This window comes from Prionailurus bengalensis, chromosome B3 (genome assembly GCF_016509475.1).
Source record: "Prionailurus bengalensis isolate Pbe53 chromosome B3, Fcat_Pben_1.1_paternal_pri, whole genome shotgun sequence".
NCBI classification, from domain to species: domain Eukaryota; kingdom Metazoa; phylum Chordata; class Mammalia; order Carnivora; family Felidae; genus Prionailurus; species Prionailurus bengalensis.
Window position 1 is genome coordinate 117,997,328 of NC_057355.1, and position 21,479 is coordinate 118,018,806.

The window sequence follows — 21,479 nt, forward strand, 5'->3', positions numbered from 1 at the left end:
TAACACAGATACCATGTGATTTCACTCATATGTGGAATTTAAGAAACAAATAAACAAAGAGCCAGACAAAAAACCCTACTCTTTAAAAAAAATTTTTAATATATATTTATTTTTGAGAGACACAGAGCGTGAGTGGGGGAGGGGCAGAGAGAGAGGGAGACACAGAATCTGAAGCAGGCTCCAGGCTCCGAGCTGTCAGCACAGAGCCCGACGCGGGGCTCGAACTCCCAAACTGCGATACCATGATCTGAGCCAAAGTCAGATGCTTAACCAACTGAGCCACCCAGGTGCCCCAAAAACCCAGTCTTTAAAAAAAATTATTTATTTATTTATTTATTTTGAGAGAGAGAGAGATGACACGAGAGGGGGAGGGGGAGAGAGAATCCCAAGTAGGCTCTGCATTGCCAGCGTAGAACCCAACGTGGGGCTCGAACGCACGAACCATGAGATCATGACCTGAGATGAAACCAAGAGTCAGATGCTTAACTGACTGAGCCACCCAGGTGCCCCTAAACACCCCCCCCCCCGCCCCCCAGCTCGTAAATACAGAGAACAAACTGGTGGTTGACAGGGGAGGTGGGTGGGGGATGGGTGAAACAGATAAAGGGGATTAAGAATACACTTACTGAGCACTGAGAAATGTATAGAATTGTTGAATAACTCTATTGCATGCCTGAAACTAATATAATCCATGTTAATTATAAAAATAAAATAAATAATTAAAAAAATAAAAGAAATATATATTAGCCTAGTGGGTAATCGTAATGTATACACTATTTTATGTTTTCCTACCATTGCCTAAGCATTAATCCGTGCCACAGTTGTCATCATAGTCATAGTTTTGAAGATTGTATTATATTCCAAGTAGATAATGTACCATAATTTACTTATTCAGTTCCTTATTGTTAACAGCAAAATTTAGAATTTCTAAGTCAGAGGGTATGACCTGTGTCGTGTCTCCTGACACATATTGTTTACCAGAAGGTCAGTATTAGTTTCTGCATCTATAGGCTGGCCTTCTCTGGGTTGTTGTCAGCTTTCACTGAGCTTAAGAAAGAGGGCAAGGGGATCTCCAGTAATTAGGGCTGGAGTATTATTCCCTCTCTACCTCGAGACCAGATGCCCATCCTAATGTCTAACTAGCTTTGCAGCACTCCCCTTATCTTGAGAGCCTCAACGCCTGGGTATTAGAAAATTGCAACTTGGAACCTTTCCAAGCCTTTTGCTATTTTATTCTCTATTTGTTTTTCTTAAGCAACTAACTAAATAAGAATAACATTTCAACCTCTTTCCATTCCCCGCTCCCCCAGCATTTTTCCTGCCTGCACCACCTCTGCCTCCAGTTTAACCATGGGGTTGGTTCTTACATTTTAAAGCTAAATACAAAAGCACAGTTCTGAGATGCAGCCAAGTTCTGCAGCCAAGTTTGAAGAATAAAACTTTTAAAACAGCTCTTCTGTCACACACTTGCGAGGGGAGGCAGGCTTTGCTATAAATAAGGCACATTCCATTTCTATCTCATCCTTTGCAGCCCTCTTGGATAATGCTGTTTGTATATGACTGCAGTGTTCTCTCGCTGCCCACTCACCCTTTCAACCTTCCCTTTTAGATCACATTTTATTTAAGCGCTCGGTAGTTCTGGAGTTTAGGGACCCTGCTCGAGAGAGGAGTACAAGTTTCCTTTCATTCTTTGGGGTTAAGTGTACTAAGATAAAGTGGTTGACTTGTAAGAAACTACATTTTATCTGAGACATTTTTAGCAGCTGCCGTATTAGTTTCCTATGGCTGCTGTAACAAATTACCACGAAATTAGGGCTTAAAACAAAACAAATTTGTCCTCTCATGGTTCTGGAGGTCAGAAGTCTAGAATGATTAGGCAGGACTGTATTGCTTCCGGAAGCTCTAGGGGAGAACGCATTTCCTTCCTTTTCCAAGAGGCTGGCCCCATTCCTCAACTCATGACCTTGCCTCGCTCTGACCTCCTTTGGCCATCGTACCTCCTTCTCTGACTCTGCCCCTCTTGCATCCTTCTTATAGGAACCTGTGGTTCCATGGATTCCCCCCACCCCTCCATGTAATCCAGGGTAACCTCCCCATCTTGAAATCCTTAACTTAATCATGCTTGCAAAGTCCCTTTTGCTGTGTAAGGCAGCATATTCACAGGTTTTGGGAGTTAGGATGTGGACATCTTGGTGGGGGGAGGTATTCTGCCTACTACTTAGAAAAGGGAAGGAAAAATAATTTTGGAATTTTATCTGTTTTTCATAGCTACAGAGAGGATGTGCTGAAGGATTGGTTTTCCTTCTAGTGTTTGGGATGGTAGATATGTAGCAACCTAAATTAAATCTAAGATGTCTGTTTGTATTTGCTAATGTCCCTTTGAAGACAGGAAAGAGGAACCTTTCAGTGGCTGGCAGCGAGGATGGGGGCAGGGGAGGTGTCTTAAAGACCTTCCTTCCTTCCTTACTGGGTACTTATATTAGGCTCTTCTTAGGGTATTGAGGAGAAATGACCAAACAGATGCATTCTAAATAAATGAAGGAAAACCTCCTTTACTAGAGCCTCCTACGGAGTGGCTTTCTTTCTTATGGGACTGTTCATCTCCAGTTATTTTAGATTTTAGAATATATAAAAATTGTGGTACTGAGCAGTGCAGTTAATCAACACTGTCTTCATGGCTGGCTGGAGAGTACAGTAGGAGACCATGACCTTGCATTCTTTTTTTTCAAGCAGTAGGAGAGCACTGGCAAAATGCACTCTCCTTAGCCTGAAGGCTAAAGGAATGTGCCAGTCTGCTTGTTGACTCTCCCGAGGCCTCTCTTTTCACCATTTTTCATGTTCTGGTGAGGAGTCATGACACATAATGGCAGACAAAAGGTGCACAGGTGATAATGTTGCCTGTAAAACCACCAAGCAACAGCACGACCCTGGACGTTAAAATGATTCAAGGCAGATGAGCCCCTCCAAGGAGCTAGTCAAGAGAACAGATGATAAAGCCTAACCGTCAGCAAGGGATTGGAGTGAGCTTTTCTTCCTAAAAGGAATGATTACTATCACTAACTTCACTGCCTTCTGGGGAAGGAGAGGTCGGTAGTTGAAAGCAAGATCTCCTGTGGCCAGTGACATGCTACAATTTTAGGACAGGGGATAGCGAACAACTTGCCCTTGGACCTAACCCATCCTCATGTCAGTTCTTGCAGAGCCCTTGGACTAAGGGTAGTTTTTACGTTTTAAAATGGTTGGGAAAAAATTTAAAAAGAAGCAATATTCCATGATGTGTGAAAATCACGTAAAATTCAGATTTCAGGGTTTGTACCACAAGACTGATGGAAACACATCCGTGCTATTCATTTATCAGGTATCTGTGGCTACCACAGAGGAGTTGAGCGGTTGTGGCAAGAGATTGACCATATGCCTGACAAAGCCTAAAATATTTACTAACTGGCCTTTTATAGAGAAGTTTGCAGCCTCTGCTTTTGGGGATTTGGAAGAGACTGAAAAAGCCTCTGCAAATGTCCTTGTTGGGACAATATTTCCATAGGAACCAAGACCCGGTGATTCCGCCCAGTGGAAACTCATTTCTAGGAACCCGTGGGGAGTCTGGCTGGAGAACGGGTATACACGATAACCCGGAAACCAGGTACATTCGTATGCTCTAAATAAGACACAAATCCTGCCATTCACTCCTGGAATAGTATCTCTCCTTTGCTGAGGGGGCCACAGAGTTTATTCCAGTACTTTATTGAAGAGATTCTGTTTGGTTGGTTGTTGGTTTTTTTTTTTTTAATGAAGAATGGCATATTGGGCTGCTGGAAGCGTTGGGCTGTGTGTTCTGAAATATCCCAGTAGGACAAGTGCCAGCTACCTACGTTTCAGATGCAATGTCCAAATGGCTCTCATTTTTCCAAGACCCACTTTGTCCAGGCATCGGGCCAGTGCCTTGGCACATGACGGCTCACACCGACAACACCTCTGCAGGATCACTGGGTGCCATTCCCACCGGGTGCCATTCCCCTATGAAGAAGGGGGCTCGTAGTGGGTATGCCTGTGCCTGAAGGCTGCTGTGAGCCCGAGGCCACTTCTTCGTAGGCCAGGCTCTTTTCACAAGACCCAGAAGGAGCAGGCCAGCCACTGGGGGAGCTGCTTAGTTCTGGTCTTTTTCCCTCTGATAGCAGGGCTAGCACGACCTCATAAGCAAACTGCTGTAATCACTGAGTTATAGTACTCAGTGATGGCGTTAACTTCCATCACTTAGGTTGTGTCGATGTCTTGACTGTTGCGAATATGCTGCAGCAGGCAGGGCGCAGACATCGTTTTGAGATACTGATTTCCTTTCCTTTGGCAGTATACCCAGACGTGGGATTGCTGGATCGTGCGGTAGTTCTGGTGTTTTCTGAACCTCCATACCGTTTTCCTCAGTGGCTGTACTAACGTACATTCTGACCAAGAGTGAATAAGGATTCCCTTTTCTTCTCATCCTCACCAACACTTGTTATTTCCTGTCTTTTTCATGATGGCCATTCTAACAGCGTGAGGTGACCTATCATGGTGGCCTTGATTTGCATTCCCAGAAGCCAAGCTATGGACACAACCTAAATGTTTGTCAGTGGATGAATGGAGAAAGAAAATTTGGTGTGTAGATACAATGGAATAGGATTCAGTCATAAAAAAAAAAAGAAGAAAACCCTGTCATTTGTGATCACACGGCGGAACCTGCAGGACGTTGCACTGAGTGAAATAAGCCTGATGGAGAAAGACGAATACTGTATGGCTTCATTTATATATGGAGTTTAAACAAAATAAAAATGAACGCATAGAACCAGAGAGTAGATGGTGGTGGGGGCTGGAGGTGGAGGAAACGGGGAGATGTTGGTCAAAGGGTGCAAACCTTCTGTTATAAGATGAATGAGTCCTGGGGCGCCTGGGTGGCGCAATCGGTTAAGCGTCCGACTTCAGCTCAGGTCACGATCTCGCGGTCCGTGAGTTCGAGCCCCGTGTCAGGCTCTGGGCTGATGGCTCAGAGCCTGGAGCCTGTTTCTGATTCTGTGTCTCCCTCTCTCTCTGCCCCTCCCCCGTTCATGCTCTGTCTCTCTCTGTCCCAAAAATAAATAAACGTTGAAAAAAAAAATTAAAAAAAAAAGATGAATGAGTCCTGAAGGAGAGCTAGTGCACAGCATGGTGACTATAGTTAATAACGCTATATTTTACTTGAAATTTGCTAAAAAAGTACCTCTTAAGTGTTTTCACCACACACACACACACACACACACACACATACACACAGAGGTAACTATGTGAGGTGATGGGTGTGTTAATTAACTTTGTTGTGACAAGTATTTCATAACATATATGTATATCAAATCACGTGCGCTTTGTGCGCTTTGTATAGGTACAATTTTATGTGCCACTTATACCTCAATAAATTTGGGGGAAAATCTTAATTTCCATTCTATAGTTGCTCGCCGCAGTCCATATCCCTCGTGTCATGTGTGCGGAAGTCCTGAGATACTATTCATCTAAACTTTGTAAGATGAGGAAACTGAGGCTGGTGTAGGGTCAACTAGCCTCTGGTGGCTGAGCCAGACCTTCTGACCTCAGGGTCTGGCGTCCTACACACTACTTCCCACAGCTTCTCCGTGAGGCCAGGCCTCCAGCCACCGAGCCATGGCATCTAAACCAGTCGTGGCAGAGGACCGTGCTACATACAGTTTAGGCATATGGAGCTTGGGTTCATCCTAATGGTGGTCACCGGCCGACCTCCAAAGACCAGTTTTGCATCCCGGGTATTTTTTGGCTTTACTCTCAAACTGTTGCTGTGTCGAGTACAGTCTCTTTCCCTTCCTCATTAACGCATCCGTGGCTTGTGTTTCAGCCCCAAGCCAAACCAGACCAAACCCAAACTGGATTTCCATTCGTGTTCCTTTTGCCACGTGGCTCCAAATCAGGAAAGGGATAAGGCATGCATTCTGCTCACAAGAAGACTTAAAAATTGTGGGAAAACGCACTGTCACGGAAGGTTTGTGTCCTTTGGGACGTAGGAATATACCATTAATCACAACTGTGCCTCACAGCTGCACAAGTTCTTAAAAGAGCTCATTTTAAGCCAATTTTAAATAGCAGAGATCATTCTTCAGCACATTCAACAAGCACTCTGTCCTGGTTTTGCCCCGATCCCCGCACACTCCTTCTCAGTCTTCAGCCCTGGAGTCGCCTCCTCTGCCCACCCTGTGACTCCTTGGCCCCCTTCTCTTCTCCATGCCATCTGGGAGCAACCTCGCGCTCTGTGTATGCTGACTTGGGGATTCCGCAAAAGCTCTCCCCTCTCCAACCTCCACATGCCTATATCCAGCTGCTTAAAGGATGTCTCTGTTTGAGTCCTCCTCACTGCAGACTCAACAGGTAGCCTGTAACTCCTGTTGGCCTGCCTGAGACCGTGCTCCCGCTAGAATTCAGTGGCTGGTGTCACATCATTCATCCAGCGAGCGTCTGAGTACAAACCGAACATGATTCTCTCTGACAAAACTCTATGCCTCTATGCCACGTAAATATTTTTATTTTTGTATGTGTTACCTTTTGTGTTTGCCTCCCTACAATATTGTAAATGCGCGGCACCCGGTAGGCAATAAATAAATGTTTGGTGGGCAGACCTCTTGATACGCATTCCTGAAACATATCCCATTACCTTTCCCGGATGAGATTTGCTACCACACGACTTCTCTTTGCACTGGGTAGACCGTGCAACTCCATTTTTGGTGCAAAGATTGGTAGCGTCTCTCCGAGCTTTGCAAACTTATTTATCTTAGGAATTATTGAGCTTGGCTGCTGTCCACATCATGTAACAATTCTGCTGTCACATTTTCCTCCTTGCTTTCTTTCTTCCCTCACCCCCAACTTCTCATATTCCTATCTGTGAACAAGAACGCGAAGAAATGAAGACAAGAATACAAACCCATATTTCTCTCACCAATTAAAAATATCTTTCCATCTTGTTTTACTATTCAATGAGTTCCTTGTCCTCTTTCTATGTCAAAATTAAAACAGCTTCTTTCCTTCCTAGTGTCTTTAAATTTTTTTTCTTATTGCAGAAATGATTCATGTTTACTATAGACAAAGTTAGAAATTATAGACAAACACAAAGAAGGAAATAAAATGTATAACCTATCTTGCTCACAGAGCTATAGTTAACTTTTCACATTACCTAGTTCCAGGGACACCTGGGTGGCTCAGTTGGTTGGGTGTCCGACTTTGGCTCAGGTCATGATCTCGCAGTTCGTGGGTTCGAGCTCCACATTGGGCTCTGTGCTGACACCTCAGAGCCTGGGGCCTGTGTCTCCCTCTCTCTGCCCCTCCCCCGCTCTCGCTCTCCCTCTCACTCACTCTCTCTCAAAACGAAATAAACGTTAACAAAAATTTTTTTTAAATACCTTGTTCCATCCTTTTTTATTTTCCTATGTACATATTTCAACAAAAATGTAGACTTGCACTTGCTGTTGGAAAACTTCTTTTTACTGACTGGGTTGAGAACGTGTTCCCATGATGGCAGATATTTCTCTAGATCAGGTGTCAACAAACTTTCTTTGTAAAGGGCCAGATAGTAAATATTTGAGGCCTTGTGGGGCGTGCTGTTTCTTTTTTTTTTTTTTTTTTAACGTTTATTTATTTTTGAGACAGAGAAAGACAGAGCATGAACGGGGGAGGGTCAGAGAGAGGGAGACACAGAATCCGAAACAGGCTCCAGGCTCTGAGCTGTCAGCACAGAGCCCGATGCGGGGCTTGAACTCATGGACCGCGAGATCATGACCTGAGCCAAAGTCGGCCGCTTAACCGACTGAGCCACCCAGGCGCCCCGTGCTGTTTCTTTTTAAACTACTTAACTCTGCCGTTGTGTTGTGATATGTAAATGAATGAGTGTTGCTTTGTTCCAATAAAACTTTATTTTCAAATCAGGCGGTTGGCCAGGTTTGACTCATGGCTGGGCCATGGCTTGCTTATGCTTGCTCTAGAATACCATTTTTAATGGCTCAACAGTATTCTACTTTATCAGTATGTCATGATTTACTTAACCAATCAGAATAATAGCTAATATTGCGGGAGGCTTTATACTGTGTTTCACATATTGAAAGGCTTGTTCTATTTCCTTTCTCACTTTTCCCGCCCATAGCTCTGTGAAATGTAGGTATTATTCTTTCTATTTAACAGACGAGGAAACTCAGATAAAAAACAGGTAGGTAATTTGCCTAAGGTTAGATGGCTGTTAAGTAGAAAAGGCAAAACTTAATTTGTTTTGAGATTTAGAAGCCATGCTTTTAAGTACTCCTTATATTTTTATACACATTGGTGATTATTTCCTTGGGATAAATCCCTAGAATTAGAATAACAAGTGCATCTTAAGGCTTTTGATCTGTGTTTCCAGGTTGATATGCGTGGCCAGATCCTATTTCTTGGGGGTATATAACAGCACTGTGTGCCTAACACGCCTACCTGTATCAGGGACTTTTTAAAACCTTAGCAAGAATACTTCATTGTTTTATATCATATTAAAAATTATAAATACGGATGAACATTTCCCTTGTGCATATTTCTCATTTATGTTTCTTATTAGGTGAATTTCTCATTCATGTCCTTTCCTCATTATTCTATTAGAGCAGTTGTCTTTTTCTATTGATTTATTGGAGCCTTTCATGTAAGGAATTCCTCTGGTGTTTTAGTTGATGTTACATGGCTTGTTATGAAAATGGTCCATTTACTTGAAAAAGCTATTGTCTTTACAATTAAAGAGAGTTAAGCAGAAAAAGTATTTGGCTTTAACATAAAGCACTAGACTTCTGAAATTAAACAAACAAACAAAAACAACAAAAAAACCCTGTAAGGTAAGACAGAACTTATTCCTGCTGAGGAACTTGTCCCTTTAGTTCACATCTTCTTAAGTCACTAGGATTTGAGTTCTTTAATTGGAACTGCTTTGCCGTGGTCATGGCAACACATCTTAGCTGCCATGGACAGCATATACCTTTACAAAATATTTTTTAGGGAGTGGTTTTTGGATGGAATTTGTTATCCAGTGTATTCATGGAGAGTCTAGATGAATTAATGGGTGGTAGAACAATAATTGTATAATAATAATAGTAATAAAAATAGTGAAATTAACTATAGATACTTAATATCATAGTAGTAGTTAATAGTAGATAGTTACTGTCTCCTGATCACTTACTATATTCCAGCCACAACGCTAAATGCTTTCTATTATTTAATTTGATCTTCACTATAATGCTAAGTCATAGATATTGTTATTATCCCTGTTTTATACATGAAGAAACAGACCAAAAACCTAGGTGGCTTACCCCGGACTTTAGAGCTGCTAAGTAGGAGTGAGCTTGACTTTGACCCTGATGCTCTACCGTCAGAGACTTACAGGCTTATTACAGAAAGATGTTGGGGTATGTGCTTACTTGTGTGCACATGTGTGGCGGATAATCTTGATTGTCAAAGGTGGAGACAGCACTGCTAGACTCTAATAACCCTAGGATCAATGGGCCATGAATCTGACCCAGGATTCAGAACCCATGCTCTTGTAAAGATCAGAGTTAGGATGCTTAATTAGATTCAAAGAGCCCAAAGGGTAGCTGCTCCAATACAGTCTATCTCAGGTTTCTCTTGAGGACCGTCGAATTGGAAGAGGACATCTGATGGGGAAAAGCAGAGTTGTAAGACTCCCTAGGCACTAGAAAAGAAGAACCATTTTTTTCCTTCCGACTTTATTGAAGTATAATTGACAAAATTTGTGTGTGTGTGTGTGTGTGTGTGCGTGTGTGTGTGTGTCACTTTATTCCTCCATCAATTGACACTTAGATTGCTTTTGTGTCTTGGATATTGTAAATAGTGTTGCAGTGAACGAGGAAGTGCAGAGATACTGATGTATCTCTGGAAGTGAAAGGAAGTCTTTGAGATACTGATTTCATTTCCTTCACAAATGAAAGGATTCTCTTTTTCCCACATCCTCACTAACTCTTGTTATTTCTTTTGTTAATAGCCATTCTAACAGGTGTGAGGTGACATCTTATTCTGGTTTTGATTTGCATGATTAGTGATGTTGAGAATCTTTTCATGTACCTTTTGGCCATTTGAATGTCTTCTTTGGAAAAATGTTTACTTAGGTCCTTTGCCTATTTTTAGGTTGGATTGTCATTATTTTTGCTACTGAGTTGTATGAGTCCCTTATAAATTTTAGATATAACCCCTTATGAGATATAGTTTATGAATGAGTCATCCTATTCTGTAGGTTGCCTTTTCATTTTGTTGATTGTTTCCCTTGCTGTGCAGAAGGTTTTTGGCTTGTTGTAGTCCCACTTGTTAATTTTTTATTTTGTTGATTGTGCTTTTGGTGTCACGTCAAAAAATCATTGTCCAGACCAACCTTAAAGAGCTTTTAGCCTATGTTTTCTTTTAGGAGTTTTACGGTTTCACATTTTACATTTAAGTATTTATTTGTTTAATTTTAATTCACATTCAAGTTAGTTAGTGTATAGTGTAATAATGATTTCAGGCGTAGAATCCAGTGATTCATCCCCTACCTATAACACCCAGTACTCATCCCAACAAGTGCCCTCCTCAATGCTCATAGCCCATTTAGCCCATCCCTCCATCCCAAACCCCTCAGTTTTTTCTCTGTATTTGAGTCTCTTATGTTTTGTCCTCCCTCCCTGTTTTTATCTTAGTTTTGCTTCCCTTTCCTAATGTTCACCTGCTTTGTATCTTAAATTCCACATATGAGTGAAGACATATTTGTCTTTCTCTGACTGACTAACTTCACTTAGCATAATACACTCTAGTTCCATCCACATTGTTGCAAACGGCAAGATTTCATTCCTTTAAAAAATTTTTTTTAATGTTTATTTTTGAGAGAGTGAGAGAGTGCGAGCAGGGGAGGAGCAGAGAGAGGGAGACACAGAATCTGAAGCAGGCTCCAGGCTCCAAGATGTCAGCACAGAGCCTGATGCGGGGCTCGAACCCACAAACTGCGAGATCATGACCTGAGCTGAAGTCGGACGCTTAACCGACTGAGCCATCCAGGTGCTCCAAGATTTAAATCTTTTTGATTGCCAAGTAATATTCCATTGTATATATATACACCATGTCTTCTTTTTTTTTTAATGTTTATTTTTGAAAGAGACAGAGACAGAATGCGAGTGGGTTGGGGCAGAGAGAGAGGGAGACACAGAATCTGAAGCAGGCTCCAGGCTCCAAGCCATCAGCACAGAGCCCGTCGCGGGGCTCTCACGAGCTGCGAGATCGTGACCTGAGCCGAAGTCGGACGCTCAACCGACTGAGCCACCCAGGCGCCCCTATACCACATCTTTATCCATTCATCAGTTGATGGACATTTGGGCTCTTTCCATACTTTGGCTGCTGTACATAGTGCTGCTATAAACATTGGGGTGCATGTGCCCCTTTGAAACAGCACACCTGTATTCTTTGGATAAATACCTAGTAGTGCAATTGCTGGATTGTATGGTAGTTCTATTTTTAATTTTTTGAGGAACCTCCGTACTGTTTTCCAGAGTGGCTGCACCAGCTTGCATTGCCACCAACAATGCAAAAGAGATCCTCTTTCTCCGCATCCTCGCCAACATCTGTTGTTGCCTGAGTTGTTAATTTAGCCATTCTGACAGGTGTGAAGTAGTATCTCATTATGGTTTTGATTTGTATTTCCCTGATGATGAGTGATGTTGAGCATTTTTTCATGTTAGCCATCTGGATGTCTTTTTTGGAAAAGTGTCTATTCCTATCTTTTGTCCATTTCTTCACTGGATTATTTGGGTGTTGAGTTTTGTTTTTTGGATGTTCAGTTTGATAAGTTCTTTACAGACTTTGGATACTAACCCTTTGTCTGATATGTCATTTGCAAATATCTTCTCCCATTCTATTGCCTTTTAGTTTTGCTAATTGTTTCCTTTACTGTGCAGAAACTTTTTGTCTTGATGAGGTCCCAACAGTTCATTTTTGCTTTCGTTTCCCTTGCCTCCGGAGACGTGTTGAGTAAGAAGTTGCTGCGGCTGAGGTCAAAGAGGTTTTTGCCTGCTTCCTCCTCTAGGATTTTGATGGTTTCCTGTGTTACATTGAGGTCTTTCATCCATTTTGAGTTTATTTTTGTGTATGGTGTCAGAAAGTGGTCCAGGTTCATTCTCCTGCATGTCGCTGTCCAGTTTTCCCAGCACCACTTGCTGAAGAGACTGTCTTCATTCCATTGGATATTCTTTCCTGCTTTGTCAAAGATTAGTTGGCCATACATTTGTGGGTCCATTTCTGGGTTCTCTATTCTGTTTCATTGATCTAAGTGTCTGTTTTTGTGCCAGTACCTTATTGTCTTGATGATTACAGCTTTGTAATATATCTTGAAGTCTGGAATTGTGATGCCTCCAGCCTTGGTTTTCTTTTTCAAGATTGCTTAGGCTATTTGGGGTCTTTTCTGGTTCCATACCCATTTTAGGATTGTTCGTTCTAGCTCTTTGAAGACTGCTGGTGCTATTTTTGATAGGGATTGCTACATTTAGGTCTTTAATCCATTTCCAGTTAATTTTTGTGAGAGGTGTAAGATAGGGCTCCCATCTCATTCTTTGGATGTGGATTACAGTGTTTCTAACACTGTTTATTGAAGAAACTATGCTTTCTCCATTGTGTGTTCTTGTGTTTCTTATCAAAGATTACTTGACCATATATCTGTGGATTTATTTCTGGGTTCTCTATTCTGTTCTATTGGTTTCTGTGTCTGTTTTTAGCCCAGTATCATACTGTTTTGATTACTATAGATTTGTGATTTAGTTTGAAATCAGGAGTTGTGCTGCCGCCAGCTTTATTCTTTTTTCTTAAAATTACTTTGAATATTCTGAATCTTTTGTGATTCCATATGAATTTTGAGATTTTTTTCTATCTCTATGAAAAATGCCATTGGACTTTTGATAGGGATTGTGTTGACTTTGTACATTACTTTGGGTAGTATGGATATTTTAATAATATTAATTCTTTCAATCCATAAACATGTGATATCTTTCCACTTATTTGTGTCTTTTTCAGTTTCTTTCATCAGTGTCTTATAGTATTCAGTGTATAGGTCTTTCATGTTCTTGGTTAAATGTATTCCTTCCTTCATTCATTCTATTGTAAATGGAAGTTTTTTCTTTATCTCTCTTTCAAAAAGTTCATTTTTAGTGTATAGAAATGCAACTGATTTTTGTATGTTGATTTTGTATTCTGCAACTTTACCAAATTCATTTATGCTAAGTTTTTTTTTGGTTGAGTCTAGAGGTTTGTTTGTTTTATACACACACACACACACACACACACACACACACACACACACACATTAGGATTATGTCATTTGCAAACAGAGGCGATTTTACTTCTATCTTTAAAAAAATTTTTTTTAATGTTTTATTATCCATATTTGAGAGAGAGGAAGACAGAGCATGAGCAGGGGAGGGGCAGAGAGAGCGAGAGTGAGAGCGAGAGAGAGAGAGAGAGAGAGAGAGAGAGACAGAATTCGAAGCAGGCTCCAAGCTGTCAGCACAGAATCTGACACGGGGCTTGAACCCACGAACCATGAGGTCATGACCTGAGCCAAAGTCAGACACTTGACTGATTGAGCCACCCAGATGCCCCTTACTTCCACCTTTCTAATATGTCTGTCTTTCTCCTTTTCTTTTCTTTTCTTTCTTTCTTTCTTTCTTTCTTTCTTTCTTTCTTTCTTTCTTTCTTTCTTTCTTTCTTTCTTTCTTTCTCTTTTTTCCTTTGCCTAATTATTTAGGCTAGTGCCACCAGTATTATGTTGAATAGAAGTGGTGGAGAGTGGGCATTGTCTTGTTTCTGATTCTAGAAGGAACGCTTTCAGCTTTTCACTGTTGAATATGTCAGCTGTGGTCTTGTTATATATGACTTTTCTTAGGTTGAGGTACATTCCTTTTATACCTAATTTGTTGTGAGTTTTTATAATGAATGGATGTTGAATTTTGTCAAGTGTTTTACTCTGCAGCTATAGAAATGATCATATGATTTTGTCCTTCATTTCATTAGTGTGTTGTATCATATGTATTGATTTGCATACACTGAACTTCCTTGCATCCCAGGGATAAGTCGCACTTTATCATGGTATGTGATACTTTTAATGTGCTGTTGGATTTGGTTTGCTAGTGTTTTGTTAAGGATTTTTGCATCTATACTCAAAAGGGTTATTGGCTTGCAGTTTTTCTTTTCTTGCAGTAGCGTTGTGTACCTTTGATATCAGGATAATTCTGGCCTCTGAAATGAGTTTGGGAGTGTCCCTTCTTCCTCAATTTTTTGAAAGAGTTTGAGAAGGATTGGTGTTAATTCTTTAAATGTTTGTTTGAATCCACCAGTGAAACCAGTGGTCCTGTGATTTTCTTTGTCGTGAGCTTAAAAAAAAAAAGTTTATTTATTTATTTTGAGGTGGGGAGGGGCAGAGAGAGAGGGAGAGAGAGAATCCCAAGCAGCTCCATGCTCATCATGGAGCCCAACATGGGGCTCAAACCCATGACCATGAGACCAGGACTTGAGCCAAAATCAGGAGTTGGACACCAAACTGACTGAGCTACCCAAGCACTCCTGTTGTGAGATTTTTGATTAATGATTTAATCTCATGACTCATTTTTTGGTCTCTTCAGATTTTCTATTTCTTTATGATTCAGTCTTGGTATGTTGTACGTGTTTGTGAATTTATCCATTACTTCTAGGTTATCCAACTTGTTGGTGTATAATTATTCATAGTAGTCTTTTATGATCTTTTTATTTCTGTGGTATCTGTTATTATTTCCCTTCTTTCATTTCTGATATTATTTGCTTGAGTTCTTTCTTCTTAGTCTTGCTAAAGCTTTGTCAATTTTATTTTTTCAACAAATCAGCTTCTAATTTTGTTTACCTTTTCTATTATTTTTCTAGTCTCTGTTTCATTTACCTCCACTCTAATCTTTATTCCTTCCTTGTGCTCATTTTGGGATTAGTTCTTCTTTTTTTTATTTCCTTGAGGTGTAAAATTAGATTGTTTAAAATCTTTCTTGTTTCTTTTAATGTAGGTTTATTGCTATAAACTTTCCTCTTAAAACTGCTTTTGCTGCAAGCTATAGGTTTTGATATGTTGTTTCCATTTTTGGGTGCTTCAAGATATTTTTGGATTTCCTTTTATTTCTTTAATGATCCATTGGCCATTCAGAAGTGCGTTAATTTTTACATTTATGAATTTTCCAGCTTTCCTCCTGTTATTGATTTCTAGTTTCATACCATTGTGGTTGGAATAGATAATTGATTTCATTTTAATCTTACTAAATTTTTTAAAGCCTTGGTTGTATACTAGTATATGATCTGTCCTAGAGAAAGTTCTGTGTGCAGTTGAGAAGAATGCGTATTCTGCTGCTCTTGGATGGAATGTTCTTTATATCTATTAGATATAGGTCTGTTTTGTCTAAAGTAAACTTTAAGTTCAGTGTTTCCTTATTGAGTTCTGTCTGGGTGATCTATTTATTGTTGAAAGTGGAGTATGAAGTCCCTTGGTATTTTCATATTGTTGTCTATTACTTCTTTCAGATCTGTTAGTATTTGCTTAATATATTCATGTGTTCATTGTTGGGTGCATATATATTACAACTGTTATATCTTCTTGATGAATTAACCCCTTTATCATTATATAATAACTTTCTTTTGTTATGGTTTTTGACTTGAAGTCTATTTGGTCTGGTGTAAGTACAGTTACCCCTGCTCCCTTTTGTTTTCCATTTGCATGGAATATTTGTTCCCATCCCTTCACTTTCAACAATATATGTTCTTAAAGTTGAAGTGAGTCTCTGGTAGGCAGGATATAATTGGGCTTTTGTTGTTGTTGTTGTTGTTAATCCATTCAGCTACTCTATGACTTTTGATTAGAGAATTTAATTCATTTACACTCAATGTAACTATTGATAGATAAGGACTTACTGTTACCATCTTGTAATCGTGTTTTGGCTATTTTGTAGTTCCTTTGTTTCATTCTTCCTCTCTTGCTATCTTCTTTTGTGATTTGATTTTCTATAGTGTATGCTTAAGTTTGTTTCTCTTTCTTTTTTGTATATGTAGTATAGTTTTTTGACTTGAGGTTATTATGAGACTTATGTAAAATATAACAGTCTATTTGAGGATGATAACTTTGCATACAAAAACCTTACCTTTTACTTCCCCCTTTTATGTTTTTTTTTTTTAATTTTAATGTTTATTTATTTTTGAGAGAGAGAGAGAGAGAGAAAGAGAGAGAGCGAGAGCATGAGCAGGAGAGGAACAGAGAGAGAGGGAGACACAGAATCCGGAGCAGACTCCAGGCTCTGAACTGTCAGCACAGAGCCTGATGTGGGGCTCAAACTCATGAATGATGAGATCATGACCTGAGCTGAAGTCAGACTCTTAACTGACTGAGCCACCCAGGTGCCCCTCCCCCTTTTATGTTTTTGATAGCACAACTTACATCTTTTTATATCATGTATCCATTAAAAAATTATTGTACCTATAGTTGTTTTTTTTTAAGATTTTTTATTTTCTTAAGTAATCTCTATGCCCAACGTGGGGCTCGAACTTACCACCCTGAGATCAAGAGTTGTGTGCTCTACTGACTGAGCCAGCCAGGTACCCTGTACCTATAGTTATTTTAAGTCATTTTTTCTTAAAAGTTTTTTTTCCTTTATACCAGAGTTAAGTGATTTAAACACTACCTTTACAGTATTAGGGTTTTCTGAATTTGATTATATACCTACTTTTACCAGTGAATTATATACTTTCAGATTTTTTATGCTATTAATATCCTTTCATTTCTACTTGAGGACTCTCTTTAGTGTTTCTTGTAAGGTATGTTTAGTGGTGATAAACTCCTCAGCTTTTGTTTGTCTGGGAAGTTCTCTATTAACCTTCATTTTCAAAGGGCATCTTTGATGGGTAAAGTATTCTGGGTTGGCAGTTTTTTCTTCTAGCACTTTGAATATATTATCCTGTTCTTTCTGAGCCTGCAAGATTTCTGCCAAGAAATCAGCTGATAGCTTTATAAGCATTCTCTTGTATATAACACATTTCTTTCTCTTGCTGCTTTCAAAATTGTTTCTTTGTCTACGATTTTTGATAGTTTTATTGTAACTTGTTTTAGTGAAGTCATCGTTGGGTCAAGTGTTATTGAGGACCCATGAGATGAGCTTCATGTACCTGGATGTCTTGATCTCTCCCAAGATTTGGGAAGTGTTCAGCTATTAGCAGAGAAACTACTTCTTTTGGCCACCCGCATTACTCCCAAGTGCCTACCAATTTACATGTAAAACTCCCTTTTCTGTCATTTAAGCGTTCAACCAGATGACGCCAAACTAATTTTAGTCTTGTATCACATGATTCCATAATACATACCCAGTTCTCTGGGCAAACAGACCCAATCCAAACACAGCTTGAGCTTTCTCTCTCCTTTGTTTAACCTGTTTTATGTTCTTGAAATGTCTTCAGTTTCTCGGCCTCAACCCTAAGTCTTCATCTGTCAGAATTCTGGACCGTTCTCAATACTGAGATAAAAGTTCTACCTAAAGATCAGTTCCTAATTTTTAAGGACAGAAGTGACTCCCTCCACCGCCATTTGCTTCTGATGATATTTCTATTACTTTCTTTAAAAACACATTTTTTTAACATTTATTCATTTACTGAGAGATGGAGAGAAACAGAGCATGAGTGGGGGAGGGGCAGAGAGAGAGGGAGACACAGAGTCAGAAACAGGCTCCAGGCTCTGAGCTGTCAGAACAGAGCCTGATGCAGGGTTCAAACCCCCCCACTGTGAGATCATGACCTGAGCTGAAGTCAGACGCCCAACTGACTGAGCCACCTAGGCACCCCTATATTGCTTTCTTTTAAAACAATTTTTTTGTGTTCATTTATTTATTTATTATTATTATTTTTTACAGTCTTGACATCTTTTATTTTTTTTACATTTATCACGCCATAAATTCATAGGGAATGGGTTCCAACAGCTTAGGCTCCTTTCCATTGGTTCTCACAAAGTGTGCTTCTCTGGGTGGGGCAGGCTGGTGCTTCAGTTGAACCCAAGTACCTTTCTCCTTGGCTTCCTTCTTTTTCTGATCATTTTCCTTCACACTCTTCAGGAAGCTGTCTCGGCTCTTTGAGTGCTTAATGTGTTCGATACGTACATTAATTCTCTTAGCAAGAATCTTGCCCTTAATTTGTTTGTTTACAACAATGCCAACAGCATGCTGGGTAACATTGTAGACTCTTCCAGTTTTGCTGTGGTAACATTTGTGGGGCATTCCTTTTTGAACAGTGCCCATTCCCTTGATGCCCACAATATCACCTTTCTTGTAGATTCACATGTATGTTGCCAAAGGAACAACTCCATGTTTTCTAAAAGGCCTAGAGAACATATAGCGAGTATCTCTCTTCTTTCCCTTTGTGTTGGTCATTTTGGCGAATTACGGAAGATGGCGGTTCCGGCTGAAAGGAAGCTGTGTTTATTTATTTTTAAGAGAGAGAAAGAGAGACAGAGCATGAATGGAGAAGGAGCAGAGAGAGAGGGAGACACAGAATCTGAAGCAGGCTCCAGGCTCTGAGCTGTCAACACAGTCCTGATGTGGGGCTCGAACTCACGAGCTATGGGATCATGACCTAAGCTGAAGTTGGATGCTTAACCAACTGAGCCACCTAGGGGCCCTGATAATTATATTACTTTCAAGTCAACTATAACCTACTTATTTGTTGGACAGCTTTTGTGTGTGTCTTCTCCATCTAGCTTCATTGGAAGACCCTTGAGAATTGGATCTACTTCATTTTTGTATTCCCTGTAGGACTTGCATGGTTCCTTGAATATAGTGATTTTCCATAGATGAAAATGACACGTTGGGAAACCTGGGTGGCTCAGTCGGTTGAGCATCTGACCCTTGGTTTCAACTCAGGTCATGATCTCATGGTTGTGAGATTGAGTCCCACATCGGGCTCTGCACTGAGCATGGAGCCTGCTTTGGATTCTTTCTCTCCCTCTCTTTCTGCCTCTGCCTTTCTCTCTCTCTCTCTCAAAATAAATAAATAAACATTAAAAAGTGGCATGCCTTAATCCTGTTCTTTTTTTGTTTTTAATGTATCCCATTCTTTTATTGAGGTAGAGATAGACATAAAGTCTCTTAGATGCCTTAATCCTGTTGCTGTGGATCCTGACTCTAGAAGAAAGGAAACCTCCATTTAGAGCTTTGATATAGATTGAATTTTGTCTCCCCACCCCCCAACTGTATTGAAGCCCTTACCACCTTTACCTCAAATGGTGATCTTATTTGGAAGTGGAGTCATTGCAGGTATAATTAGTTAAGATTAGGTCATACTAGAGTAAGGTGGCCCTTATTTCAATATGACTGATGTCCTTACAAAAAGAGAGATTTGGACACAGACACACACAAAGAGAACACCATGTAAAGATTGGAGTTCTGCCATAGCTAAGGATCTGTCAGACTGGGGGGGAGACTGAAACACATTTCTTTCTGGAGCGTTAAGAGAGAGCAATACCCTGATGACACCTTCATCTCAGACTTGTAGCCTCCAGAACTATGAGACAGTCCATTTGTGTTGTTCAAACCTCTCAGTTGTAGTACTTTGTTGTGGCAGCACCAAGAAACTCCTACCAGCCTGCATTTTCACCATCCTCAGAACAAACAAGAATGGAGTATTTTAAATAATCGTTTTCTTGGTAGAGCTGAGGGCTGAGGTAGGGTAGCCTGATAACAAAGTAACCGGAACCTTCTCTATTATTTGCACCCCTGGTCCTTGGCTCTAGACTGAGTTCTTATGTCCCTCAGAGCATCTTTAGCACTGGAAACTCAGCATGTCAGAACTGGACAGTCTTTCATCTTTTGTTTTGTTTTGTTTTGTTTTTAATGTTTATTTCTGAGAGAGAGAGAGAGAGAGAGGGAGGGAGGGAGGGAGGTGGGGGAGGGCAGAGAGAGAGGGAGACACAGAATCCAAAGCAGGCTCCAGGTTCTGAGCTGTCAGCACAGAACCCAATGTGGGGCTCTAACCCATGAACCATGAGATCATTACTTGAACTGAAGTCAGACATTTAACCGACTGAGCCACCCAGGTGCCCTTGGACAGTCTTTTATCTTTAACCCTCTTCCTCCCTCCTAAGCCTCTCTCAGTTATTATTACCATGTTCCTGTCAGTCCCTCTGGCTAAAGCCTCTGTGAGCCCTCCCTTTTCTTATCCCCAATTTAAAAAGTCTAGATTTCTTCCATTTTTTGAAAAATAGGAAGATCTGGCAACATCAGATCCTCATACTGATGGCAATAATTGGACAGACGGAGGGGCAGACCCTTAACGCAGAGAATGTGTTCTCAGTCCTGCCTGATAGCACCATGCCTGAGCCTTGTCTGCGTTGGGGACTGGGACTCTGGCGAGATGAAGTGAGAACACTGCCTCTTTCCTCACAGGGCTCTAAGCGTAGACTTTCTGATCCTGGACTGAGTCAGACTGATGGTTTGTATCCTGCTCTGTCACCGGCTGGGAGGCAGCCACGGAGAGGCTCCTTAAACAGGGCCTCTGTTTACTAATCTGTAAATGAGATGGTAATAGAGGTCACTTCATAGGGGTGTTGAGAGAATTAAATGACTTCATGCACTTCAGGAGGTTAGAACCTGGCACATAGCAGGTGCTTCATAAATGATCATTTAATTGTATTGTTATATATGCAAGAAACTCTTATTGGCATTTATCCAAACAGCCTTATTATTTTTCATAAAGGAGAGCATAGTCACTCTTCAGTTTTTCTTTGCTTTCCCCCCGCTCCTCACCAGTTTCACACACATTAAGAAATGTGGTAATTTATACACACAGACTCAGGGCTGGCCTAGCAGGGAATTTGGAGCACAGCTTCTGGGATCTAAAGTGGCTGAGCTCCTGGGTCTCTCCTGGCTGCTGAGTCCCCTGTGCTTATCTGCCTTCGATGTTGCTTAGGTTCTAGTGACCAAGGGCACAGCTTGGTGACTGGCCTCCCGAGGCCTCCGGAGTCGCCAGGGGGTGCCTCTAATGAGGTACACTGTTGAGCACACAGGTATTTATCCTGGAGGCAAGAAAGGCTGCTGGGAATAGCTGCTTAACATGAAATGCAGACAGCAAGTCCAGTGTTGGTTAGAAGCAAGTTAACTATGATTTGAGGCATTGGCAAAGCCCAGGTAAGCCAACAGCGAGAACCCCAAACCCAATCGTTTGCAACATATCCCCTTATTGGGCCACTCCTAAGCTGAGCAGATTCATTCAGCTGATATTTACTGATTGAATTCCCATAAACTGTAGGGATTTATTAAGCAATTCCTGAGTGTCAGATACATATAGTACAAGGTGTTAACGATAAATGAAATGATAAGTGAGACACAGTCCTGCCTGTAAGGAGTTTATAATGTGGTCCTTGGGATTGACGGATGAGCGAA

At 40.7% G+C, this 21,479-nt stretch overlaps 1 protein-coding gene and 1 pseudogene across 6 annotated transcripts in view; one reads left to right on the top strand and one right to left on the bottom strand.

Annotated features, from left to right (window-relative positions):
- The window catches only part of RGS6 (regulator of G protein signaling 6), a 565,374-nt gene that overhangs the window by 38,521 nt on the left and 505,374 nt on the right, over nucleotides 1-21,479 (top strand). The gene's annotated exons all lie outside the window — the stretch shown is intronic.
- Nucleotides 17,959-18,488, bottom strand: LOC122469281 (annotated as a pseudogene).